This window comes from Euprymna scolopes, chromosome 18, assembly GCF_053919585.1.
Source record: "Euprymna scolopes isolate OS-2025 chromosome 18, ASM5391958v1, whole genome shotgun sequence".
Taxonomy (NCBI): Eukaryota; Metazoa; Mollusca; class Cephalopoda; order Sepiida; family Sepiolidae; genus Euprymna; species Euprymna scolopes.
Genome location: NC_136499.1, coordinates 77,607,139 through 77,619,908, shown reverse-complemented (window position 1 = coordinate 77,619,908; position 12,770 = coordinate 77,607,139).

Below are 12,770 nucleotides of genomic sequence, written 5' to 3'. Positions count from 1 at the left end.
ATCTAGCTGTTGGATAATTAACTACATTATCTGCTTCCACAACAGTGTCGATGGATGTGTATGTAACACTTGGAATTTTACGTTGAATAATAGCGTTAAGTGCATGGACGTCTTTGTATTGAGCTGCAAGAATAGCTCATTTACTCAGTCAAGTAGAAGTCGTATAATTAATTTGAATATCTGGAAAAAAACTTTTGAACCAATTCTTCTTTTGATGTAATAAAATTACAGAAGTTAAAAGTCAAAGAATGTCGCCCTTAAGTCGGATCAGCCAGCACTTTTCCATGCTCAATTTCCCACAAGTGATGCAAAAATTTCTGTGTGGATCGAGCAATCTGCAACTGGATATACATATTTTGAGTTAAGTTTAATGTCTTCACATAGCACCAAAACGTAGAGTATTTGAGGGAAACATTTATTTCATCTGTCGGTGTTGATTGAAGAATTACAGATAGCATTTGTCTGAAATCTCCTGTAAGCAATATCACTGCATTTCCAAATGGTCTGCCATTGCCATGCAAATCTTGAAAAAAGGCATCCCTCACTAAGCTACACAATCTATTTTGTACTCTGCAAGGCAGGATAGGCTGTTTTTAGCAGCTCCTGCCCAGATGTGGCAGCAGTACTTCATCCTTGGACGTACTTGGCTTTTATACAGATAGAGAATTGCATCAGTAGTGAGATATCTTCTGGTGCGGTAGAAGGATCCTACCATTTTCCCAGCTTCCTTAGCAACGTGTTCCATTTTAGATCAGGAATAAAGGTCAAGCCCAAAAGCTTGTCAAAGCATAGAACCTCCCCAAGATGAGAGCCATCCATTTCAATTGATACGAGACGGGGATCAGAGCGTTGATGATGTAAAGATAGAAGCTTGGTTTTGGATGCATTAAAAGTAACCAGCCACCTCTTCCCCCACTGTACCACGTACTCAAGATCAGAAGAGAGAGAATTAGAGAGAACCTTGTCATTTACGGCCTTTGATGTGTTGCCATAGATGGTCGTGTCATCAGCATAGATGTCAACAAATGATTTAAGTATGTGTTTTGGGAGATCATTGATGTAGATCAGGAAGAGAGTTGGGCCCAGCATTAATACTATGGGCCTCTGATTTCCAAAGAATAGTTTGGGACTCCAGCATTAATACTATGGGCCTCTGATTTCTGCCCATCAACCACTACTCTTATGAACCCATTGGAGAGAAATGATTTAATGATTGAGAAAACATTACCAGTGATACCGTAGCTGGAAATCTTGTGAACTAGGCCCTTATGCCATACCTTATCGAAGGCCTTAGATATGTTAAGAGCAATTGCCCTGGAAACGAAGCTTTTGTCAAGAGATTTACTAATCCTATGAGATATAACCGTTAGCACATCTGCTGTAGATCTTGCAGAGCGGAAACCATATTGCATGTCACTAAGAAGGTTGTTTCTGCTGAGGTGGTTGACTACTTCTTTATTTAATATGGATTCTAACAACTTACTCATGATACACAGGAGACTTATTGGTCTGTACTGAGATGGAGATGACTTTTTACCTGAATTTTTAAATACAGAGCATACTGAGGAGGTTTTCCAGGGTGGTGGAAAGCACTTCTCCTTAAGGTAACGCTTAAACAGCTTTGTAAGTATGGGAGCAAGTTCTGGTTGGAGCTTTTTCAGCACTATAACTGGAATGCTGTCAGGGTCAGTTGCTTTACTGGAATCAAGGTTCTTGATTAGCTTGGCAACCTCATGCAGAGATATTTGTATGTTGCATAGCGTGTTGTCTGTTATAGGAGGAAATATGGGGAGTTGATGGCCTTCGTCACATAGGGTAGAATTAGCTACAAAGTTCTTGGCAAATAGTCTGGCCTTGTCTGATGCTGACAAGATGACCTCTGGTCCATTGATGATGGTTGGGATAGAACGCATGCTTCTATTCAGGATCCTGTTTGCTATTTGCCAAAACTGGAGGGAAGTAAGCCACTGCTCAGCTACTTTGGATTTAACGGACTGAGCATATAGCTCTCTTGCATTTTTTATTACGCTTTTACAGTGGTTGCTGGCAGTCCTGAAAGCATATTTAATCTCAGTACATCTATTACGTTGGTAGCTATGGAAAAAGTGATTTCTGTGCATGATGGCAGCAGCACATTCTGGGGAGAACCATGGCTGGCTGTTAGGTTGTTGTTGGAATTTTTTGGATGGCATGAATCGGTCTATGCCTACAATTAACAATTCGGTCAGGTCTGATACTATAGAGGACACATCCTTTTTAAACATGGAATGCAGAGGTAGATCAGACATGAATGTACGGAAGCTATCCCAGTCAGCCATAGAGTATCGATATACAGTACGGTGGTGAGGTACGTCTGAAGACTTATTACATTTCATTTTTATCTTAACTGCTACAACGGAGTGTCGGAGGATGCCAGAGGAGATAGAACAGAACATGAACATAGCTCAGGGGAAGTTGTGAGGAAAAGGTTTAGAAGGCTTGCTTACTGACCGGTAGTATCGGGCACACGGCTGGGTTTGTGAACAATCTGGGTGACGTCATATGCAGTGGAAAAAGCATAACAGAACCTCCCCTCATCGTCGGTCTTATTTGAGTGGGTCAGCCATTCCACATTATGGACATTGAAGTCACTGCAAATGTGAATGTTAGCCGAAGGATGGGCAGACAGGATGTGGTCAATTTTCTCAGATATGCTCTTAAAGATAGTAACCCACTGTTGTGGGGGCGATAGAGGGCAAATATAAATGCAGTGGTGTAAGCTAGTGCAACCCGGAAGTACATATAAGGTAAATTAGGGTCTTCTTTGGAGATATCCCTACCACATAGAAAGTCATTTTTAATGTAGGCACATATTCCATGCCCATGGCGATCTCGGGGGTCAGATTTAGATGTTAAGTTAGAGTATCCTTTAATTATGAATTCATCTAAGGAAGTGGTTGGCCCTATGCCAGTTTCACTTAGAAAGAATATGTCTGGTTTCGTCTCTTGTAATTGTGTTTCAACCTCTGGAAGGTTGGAAGGTCATCTGCATTTAGAAGCTTTTATCAGTGTTGTGAATGCTTGTGCTTTTGCATTAAACTTTTTCAAATTGAAAATCTTTTCAGTTATTCCAAACATATATGTGTTTGTTTTTTTTAATTTCTTACTATTTTGTATTTGCTGGAGATGAGGGTATTTTACCGGATGCTAGATATTTACCCACTATTTCTAAAACTCTAAACGAGAAATATTTTTAGAATTCCAACTATCTGTTTAAGCGCAATTGTTTGTATCTATCTTGCACTTAGTTCACTGGGTATATTTACCAAGTAGTTTCAGATTCTTTTTCATGAGTCTGATTGCTCATATGATTACTGAAGATGGAAATTTTCCTGCGATTTCAGTTTCACTTCTGTCACAATCTAACAAAGTATGTGCACACAAGGCAAAAGGGAAATATAGTAAAAGGAATGCCATCCTGATTCCATTAGCGAGATAACCACAAAAAACTGAACTTCTGTCATGAACTGTTTGAACCTAATCACAAATTTCAGCATATATATTGATTAAATTATAGTCATTTTCTTAAGGATTAGCAAACATGGCAGTAAAATCCCCTTTCTATCATTGAAGGGCATTTGTTGATTTGTTGATAATATTGGTATAATCTCAAAATTTTGGAGGAGTTACTTCGGATGCTATTGGAATAACAATTTAGCATATCAAAGGGCCTTTGATGTTGAAAGCTTGCTGGATATTAGGAGATATTTTTTCTATTTTTTCTAGTGTAATTCACATTGAACGATTAATTTATAATTCTTGTAGACTTTTTCATTAGCTGTGTTACATAATTCTCTCTGTGTAGACATGCAGAGTATTGACTTTCAAGAGCTGATTAATATAAGAAACATTAAACCTTTGTGCTTCATCTAAGACCAAATCTTGCTGAGTAAACATAATTCTCTATTTTACTGAAGCGTTTATGATTTGTTGGAAATATAACCATTTAATATTATTCTTACTGCATCTTCTACATCGATATATAGATATATATATATTATTTTTTTATATATAATTATTCACCGCCCCCACGTGTTTCATCTTCTACGACTCATCAGAGTGGCTGAATCTAGCGAGACACTCGAAATCGGGACCCCACGGAAATGAGCCTAAACCCTTATTGCTCACCCATCCCGCATGGCTGTCTATTTACTTAGATGTTGTTTGTTTTAGTTTTAGCCATATGTTTTGAATGGATTCAATTATTTACGAAAGTGCATTTTTACCTAAATGCGAGTTGAGAATAATTTTCCCTTTAACCAATTTGGTACCCTCACATGGGGAGCGGTGTATATATTATTTCTTTTTAAATATAATTATCCACTGACACGTGTTTCGTCGTCTACAACTCATCATTTATTCGTCCAAGTCGCTTGATTGTGAGCCTAAGAAATATTATGAGTGAGTCGCAATATTAACAAACATCGTACCATCTGCAACACAAAAGGAGAAGCTGTTGCCAGAATCAAACTGCTATTCAGATGTCCCTTGAAGGACACTGTAACGGTCGCATGCTCCAGGATTAAGGTCCCACATGGAATCAGTGCTGAAGGTTACTACGCAATTCTTTCAATGAATTGTATTTAGTATAACATTGAAATGTATTTTGTGGCATGATATATCCGATTCTAAGAAAAGTGTCAAGAAAGCATTGTCAGCCAATTTATATAAGATAGGCATTATAGCATAGGATTCATTAATTAATATACAATGCAAACTGCTTCAAAGTCGAATTTCATCCTCAAGCATATTTATTTCCAAAATTTATGCCAGTTTCCTAAAATTATCTTCAATTTTAATAATGTACAGTTAAGAGAGCTGAGGGCTTCCCTAAGTTTTTTATATCATAAAATAGATATTTCTATTTTGTGTAAACAATAAAACACTAGTGGTTACCGTAATGCTGATAAAATGCATAAGATTAATTCATTATTTAAAGTGTTTAAAAAAATAAATGTAGACAGGGAAAATACATTTTGAAGACAGAACACCAAGAGCTTATAAAGGGCTATACAGGTATACTAAAAGATAGCTGCTTCAATATTGAGTTATTTTGTACTAACATTGCCCAAAGATTGTGTTGATATTAAAATATGATTTCTTCTTTTTATTCATTATTTTCTCTCCTGTTGTGCCTAAAAAATGTTACCAAATGAATTGTCAGTTCAGTATGTTCAGGTTTTTATTGAAGCCATTGCACCACTATCACCTTTCGTAAAACGATAAATCTCCCACCTAAGATATTGGTCTAATGGTAGCATATACTAGACTCAAGCTGTAGTAGAAAACCGAGTTCAGGAGAGAAAAACTTATGAAATAACATTTGCAACCAGATAGGTCTCTAATACAAGGAATATGATGCATCAGTACATTCATAACTTGTATGATAGGGGGAATAGGGTTTTATCTCTACAATATTTGTTAAAAAATGTTAAAGGAAAAATGTTAAAGGAAAATCTCTTTCATATACATTTTAAAAACAAAAGTGTTCATAGGTATTAGAATAATTCAAAAATAGCTTCTTTTACAAACCTGCAGGTGTTTACCTATGATATACTTTTATGGTTCTTGTTATTCTGATATTCGTTGCATGCTAGTTGTTACATTGTTTGCCTTGCATGCACAGGCTTCATAATCAAAATGTGATATTTGTAAAATTCCAATTTTTTTTCTAAACGTCATGACTTTGAAATATTGAAACTTCTTCACTAATCAATGATCGTTGTCTTTCATATTCAACAAGCAGAATCAGTTTTGTTTTAAAATGCTCTAATATTACATGAAATTTGATAACGATATTGGCGACGAAATGTTTAATAAATCGAGAAATATATCCTGAAGGTTCACTAGCGAAAAAGTCATCTTTAATGTAATGCTTTCTTTGAAAGTTTCTGGTTTATTCACTTCATTAGGCAAACAGGATTTCATAAAAAAACAAATCTCTCTTTATTTTGATGTACTCTATTGGAATGTTGACACATCTTTTCTTTATGTGAAAAACCGCATTTATAATATGTTATTGTATTAATAGAATAACGTAAGATTACAAACGGTAAAATGGGTTCCTTTATTCAATGCTGAAGTGGACTCTAGGAAATAAGTGGAATTGACGATTTCAACTGATTTGTGTGTAAAAAAAGTCTAATATCAAATTGAATGTAATATAATGGCTGAACAGAGACCTGATTCTTCAAAAAAAAAGTGAGTGAAAATAATTACCATTTTAAATGATGAATAGACGATCGATAGAAAATAATTTGGATTTTTTGTTGCACTAAGTGGAAAGAAAATAAAACTTTAAAAAAATAATTTCAGAAAAAAAGATAAAATAGTCTAATAATGACCCTTTTATGAAATTGTGAGAAATTATTTAAGAAATATTTATCATAAAATATAAATAAGAGAGAGACAGAAGAAGGGTAAAAATAAATTTAGTATTCTGATTAAAAAAATATTGAAGTTTCATCGATTTTTCTGGGTGTCTCGATTTAGTTTAAAAGTTTTGTTTGCATTCTGCAATGTAAAAAAAACATTGAAGGAATAGGGAAATTAAATTGTTTAAGAAATAAAGATAGAAATAGAAACAAAACAAAAAGATAAATAAAAAACTGAAATGAGATATAGAAAAAAAAAGAATAAAAACTAGAAAATTTAGAGAAAAAATACAGAAAAGAATAATTTTTAAAGATGAAAGAAAAAGAGAAAGATAGGAAGAAAATGGTGGTAAAAAAAAGAAAAAGAAAACAAACGAAAAAGAAAGACAGGCTGTCCTTTATAAAACTTAAATCAAGGATATTCAGTTCAACGTATATATCCATTCAATAGTGTTAAGTTTAGTCTGGGAACTAGTTTTTACTGAAAATACAGTTTTCAAATGACAAACTGTCAAAAATATCAAAGTCATTTTTATCATTGTTAGTTGTTTGCATTGTTTGTTATTTTTATTGTTTGTTTTTATTGTATGTTATTTTTTAATTGTTTGTTATTTTTATCGGTTATTATTTTTATTGTTTGTCATGTTTTCATCAGTTTAAATTAGATCGTCGGATTTGTAAAACAAGATTGCACATCGAAAGATATTTATCTGTCTAAAATCTATACTTGTTTTTGTATGTTTTATGCTTGTTGCAATAATTCAAATATGCCTGGTTTTTATTTTTACACTTTCAAAATTTTCATTATTTTTAAACCTCCGCTGTAAGATGTTTTTTCCTTATTTTATTGTTTTATGTATATATTTATCTTGATGACTTCTTTTATTTGCACATATTGCTTATCTGTTTTTATTAACAAACAAAAAGATATTATTTGTAGAATTCAGTAATCATGAAACTTTACTTTATTTTTCCCATTCTGTATCACTTAAAAATTTAATTTTTATAATTACTTCTTTACTTTGTTTATGTATTGTTTTGAAACAAATATTAGTTTTTCTATCAAACCTTTTATTTATTCCAAGTGCCCCACATTCCATTACTTTTCACTCAACATATTCTCGATGATGAGTTATTTTGTCTTACAATTGCTATGTTGCTTTTCTGGATATACTTTTGAACGATCTCTGTCAAATCTTTATTTCTATTCTCTTCCTTTTTTACAAGCTTTTCTTAATAACTCAGTTGAAGTTGTTTTAATTTTTCCATTTTGGTCATCCATTTTTACCTTTTTTCGTTTTTCGATTCATACACAAGAAATAATATCATTTCTCAAGACAGAAATATAAAAAAGTTTTCTTTAATTACCAAACATACAATATATTTTTCTCCCTTTTATTATAGATTAACTTATATTTGTAGTTGCACTTGATACATGTATTTTGGCCTGTGATTGCAAGATTTCTGAAATTATATTTTTAAACATAGAAAACATTCTTTCTTCAGTTTAAATTATCATTGCTTTCTACGTATATACAATTTATTATGTATATTTTCAACGTCGTCTTTGGATGCGTCTAAGCATCATTATCAAAGGTTCTGTTCGTCGGAATTTCATGCTTACATCTTAAATTGTATTTTTCGATATCTAGTAGATATTTTTCTTCGCCTTACTACCTCTTTCTCACAGAAATGACGTTGCAAGTATCTCTTTTCTGTCCTTATTTTAATGACAGGTACTCGACTGACCTACAATCTACGTGGGGCGTGCAATAAGTAATGCCCCTGTCCCACTTCCCATAGTAGTAGAGCAACGAAACTTGGCACAGTTATTAGTCTTTCTCTACATAGGAACTGCCCAGAGTTATGCATTTCTCCCATCGTTTGATGCAGCTCTGGAGACCGTTTTTGTAGAACACCCCATGTTGGTCCTCCAACCACGATGTGACTTCAGAAATCAAGGCTACATCATCTGGGAAACGCTTTCCTTTCAAAAACAACTTCATGGTTGGGAAGAGGGGAAAGTCAGAGGGTGCAAGGTCAGGAGAGTAGGGAGGATGAGGACTCATCTCTTCTTAGCCCATCTCCAAATTCATCCTCGAGTACTCGACACGTTCTCACTTCTGGAATGGTGTGAGCAACCTGGGAATCCATCTGGCAGACACCTTATGCATATGCAAATGGTCATGAATGATAGTTTCCACAGACCCTATACTAATCTTGATATTTTGGGTTATTTGGTGAATAGTAATGCGCCGATCTTCCAAAATGGCAGCCTCAACTTGATAGTCAGAAGGAGGGCGACCATGTCTGGGAGCTGTTTCCACAGACTGCCGGCTATGTTTGAATTCAGGATGCCAGCGTTTTACAAGGTCATATGATGGGGCATTATCACCATAAGTTTCTTTCATTTCATCAAAAGTCTCCTGTGGTGTGCGTCCTTTCAAATAAAAAAAGCGGATCACTGCTCGACATTCAACAGGCTCCATTTCACAACTGACTCAGTTCAAACACCTGTAAAACAGAAACCGCAATTAGTTCAGAGCTGTAATTTGCCACATAACCCGTAGAGATATAAATTATTGCACGTGCAAAATTTCAGCTAGATCAGACAACTGGAAGTGGGTCAGGGGCATTACTTATTGCACGCCCCTCATATGTCCTCTCTGTAAAACAGTCAAACAACCACTCGTCTAGCTATAAATACTGCTAACAATTTTCCATACTTTTTATCTGTGTCTAAAATTAGATGCAAATTTTATTAGCAAATTTCTTTTTCTAGAACTGCCCATCAGTGGATCACAGTACCGCAGAGTTGCTTTCCAGATAACTACGAAATGGTCGTTTTCAAGCCCAATCTACACAAATTCCTGCTGAGCAGTCCTCTTAAAAAAATCAAACTCCCAAATTTTCACCAACACCTATCATCGCGATGATCTCTCACCAACCATCTGACACACATTAACCCTTATCCTCGAATGGACTTTGGGTCTTGATAAGCGGTGACTTCCCTTGTAAAGAGAAATATCTTGCACGTACATTTGAAATAACATTTGTACATCTTTATAGAGGCTTCCTCTGTCTATCTCTTCTATTTAAGTTTGAAAAGTATCATTTTCATGGCTAAACATGCAAAAGATATCCCATGTGTCCACGCATCTCTGTAATAGTGTCTGTCTGTCCACCATGATCAAGTTATGTTCACTGTTAAACATTGCAGATTGAATGGGTGCATCTTAAGAAAAATGTCCAGTTCTTGTTTGTAACATTTTATATTTCATTTGCGAGTTATCATCAAATGTCTGGTGGATAGTGACAGTAAGTCATCTCAAATCTGGACCAATTTTCCCGATCTTCTTACAATCCATATAGCTTATATAAATCTCGACTTTTCTGTGGAATGCTAATTCATTTAATCGTATCTACTATTTCTGTCGATATAATACAATGTTAGTTGCTTATCACAGACATAAGTCAGACCTTCTTCTTTTCACACTTTCATATTTTCCGGACAAGTTCCTGATACTTTACCATTTATTATTTTTACTTCCTTGTGTTGTTTGTACAATGCTGTCTGACTGACATAATCAAATCAGTTCGTTTGATTATGACTATCGCATCTGATACTGATCTCATCTGATTTACCAATTACACAATATCCTCTTCATCTTTTTCTTGCTGATTTTTTGTAGTTGTACACAAAAGCTGACTGTGAGGCTGATTTGTTTTGCACTGTTTCAAAACTATAAATGTCAACAACTTTATGCTGGTCTATTTTAATCCACCTGGTTAGAAAAATTTCATAAAATTCGTATCTGATTTATACACTTATTCACACAGAAAAAAATGATGCATTTTTATTTTTTTACTTAATCTAGATCTCCTATCATGATCCGTTCGTGTGAAATTTTATGCAGAAAGATCCCATTTCTTGTTTTAGGTGTTATCTATTTTTACTATGCCTATGATTTTCTGTTATTACATTAAAACTAATGTAATATAATGGTAATTGATGAAAAATCAGCAGTCAAATTGGATTTTTAAAGTTATTTTATTTGCAATGTTTTTTTTTTTTACTATGTAAATGCATTATACACAAATTGGAGGTTGGTGTTTTCTTTTGTGTTGCTGTTCATAACTGCTTCTCATAATTAGATTCAGAAAAATACAAAGACTGAAATAAATCTTCTTCAAAAGAATATGATATTATTTATAATAATTTATACTAAGAATTTTGTTTCATCACACAATCTTGTTTCAAACATCGATTTTATAAGGATATAAATAAAATACATATTATTTGTTTCACTTTTAAGAATAAAACCCTCTAATATGTTTTTTTGAAATTTCCAGATATTTCCATATTCCTGTTCTTTAAATATCATGAGAATTGTGTATAAAATGTGAAAACCATTTGCTTTGAAAACGACGTATGACTTTGTTTTGCTTTATGTATAAGAATATTATGCTAATTATGATTAGTCTTTGCCAACATACATGTGAGCAATGCACACTATGCTTCAGAAACGTTTAAAATTGTGTCATTTTAACACAATGAAACTGCCTGTAAATAAAATGAAAGTGTGTTGCATAGAAAACTTTATTGAGTGACTTAATTGAATCATAAATGTTGAATTTAAATCAAATCGAATCTATTGTATACACTAATATATGCATACACTAATACTGTTAATAATGTTATGAATATGCTATTTACACGAAGCGATGGGTAAACTAGTAACATGCTTTCAATTAATCAAACATAATGAACAGTAAGTATTGTCGTTCAACATCAAATAACCCATAAAATGTTGATATGCCATAAAAACAAACAAGAAACTATCTTCTTTCAGTTTATGTATTACAGTCCATGTGTGGCTGCACATGTGAATTTTATCAGGTTTCACTTACTGACAATTTTATTGAGTGTTACAGATAAGATAATCCTTAGAATAGCTCATGTATGCAAGGAAGTAACATATGGAGACCAGAAAACCAACTGATCACAAAAAAAAAACAATGAGAAGAATGTTTTATTAAAAAGACAAACAATAGAATAACAATAAAACAAGTTTTAAACTCAGATTTTATTGCTGACTTCTTCTACAGGAAATCGACTGAGAATAAGTTTTTATTGTTATACAGATATTGTGCCTTTTTGCATTAAGTGGAGTTTTCTTTTTATTGCATTCAAAAGATCAAAGTGTTACTTTGAAGCCTTTTGATCAAGATTCGTCAATATTAATTTCCTCTTGCAACTTAGGATTGACTATGGATTGATTTTGATTTTTTTACAGCATATCAACTCTTTTCGGATTATTTAGGAGCAAAACACCATATGCATTGCATACGACTAGTTTCTACCAGTTTATAGATTGAATATAGAAATATGCACAATTAGAATTTGCATCAGAGAGTAAGTAAGAGATGCTTATGTCTCTGATAGTAGCTCCCTACATCAAAGTGGCAATGTACCTTGTTTATGGTGAAAATGTAATAACAAAAAAGTAAGTACAATAAACGTATTTATGTAGTGGTGTTATTGGCAAATAAATTGTTAGAAATTATTTTAAATTTTCAAAACTCAAATAATGTTAAATAATTTTTTATTGGAACAATTTTTTTTTCCTGAGAAATTCGGTTATAACACTTTTTCAAAGTTTTTGTTTTTGCTTTTGCTTTATTCTCTTCATTTTGTTGGTGGTATTAACCCGAGGGGATGAACCCTAGTGAAGTTAGAAAATTATGCATTCAGTGTTATTGGCGGTCGTTTTAAAGTCTGAAATCCTTGCATGGTTTGCATGAACCTTAAAAGTAAAATATTTTTGTAAGATTAATTTGAAAATTTTAGAAAAATATGATGTTATATAATATTTTATTAAATTACTAGCTGTACCCTGGCACGCGTTGCTGTGGCTCAAGTTGGTGTAATGGAAGAATATCCATCCCTGATGGGTTAGCATCCCGAAATCTACCCAGCAAATATGTTTTTATATGCGGACGTGAGACGGACGTTTCCAACCCAAAAAAGAAGGAAAAAAAGGAAGAAGAATCGGTTCCTAGTGCCGCCTCTAAGGGAAAACTTGAAAAAAAAACTAGAAATAAATAAATTAGAAAAAAAATAAACGACGAAAATCGGGAGAAAGGCATCGAACAAAGCGGAATGTAACGGAAATGATGTATGGTATGTTTTTAGAAAAAAAAATAAAAAAAATAAGAGATTTGAAAGACAGGGAACAAAGTGCAAATAAACGGAAGAAGGAATGAATCCATGTAATTTATTTTTTTTTTTTTACTGTTAACAAAGTCCGGCTGTATTACAAAGAAAGAAACGATGTTAAACTTGCGGAAGGGAGA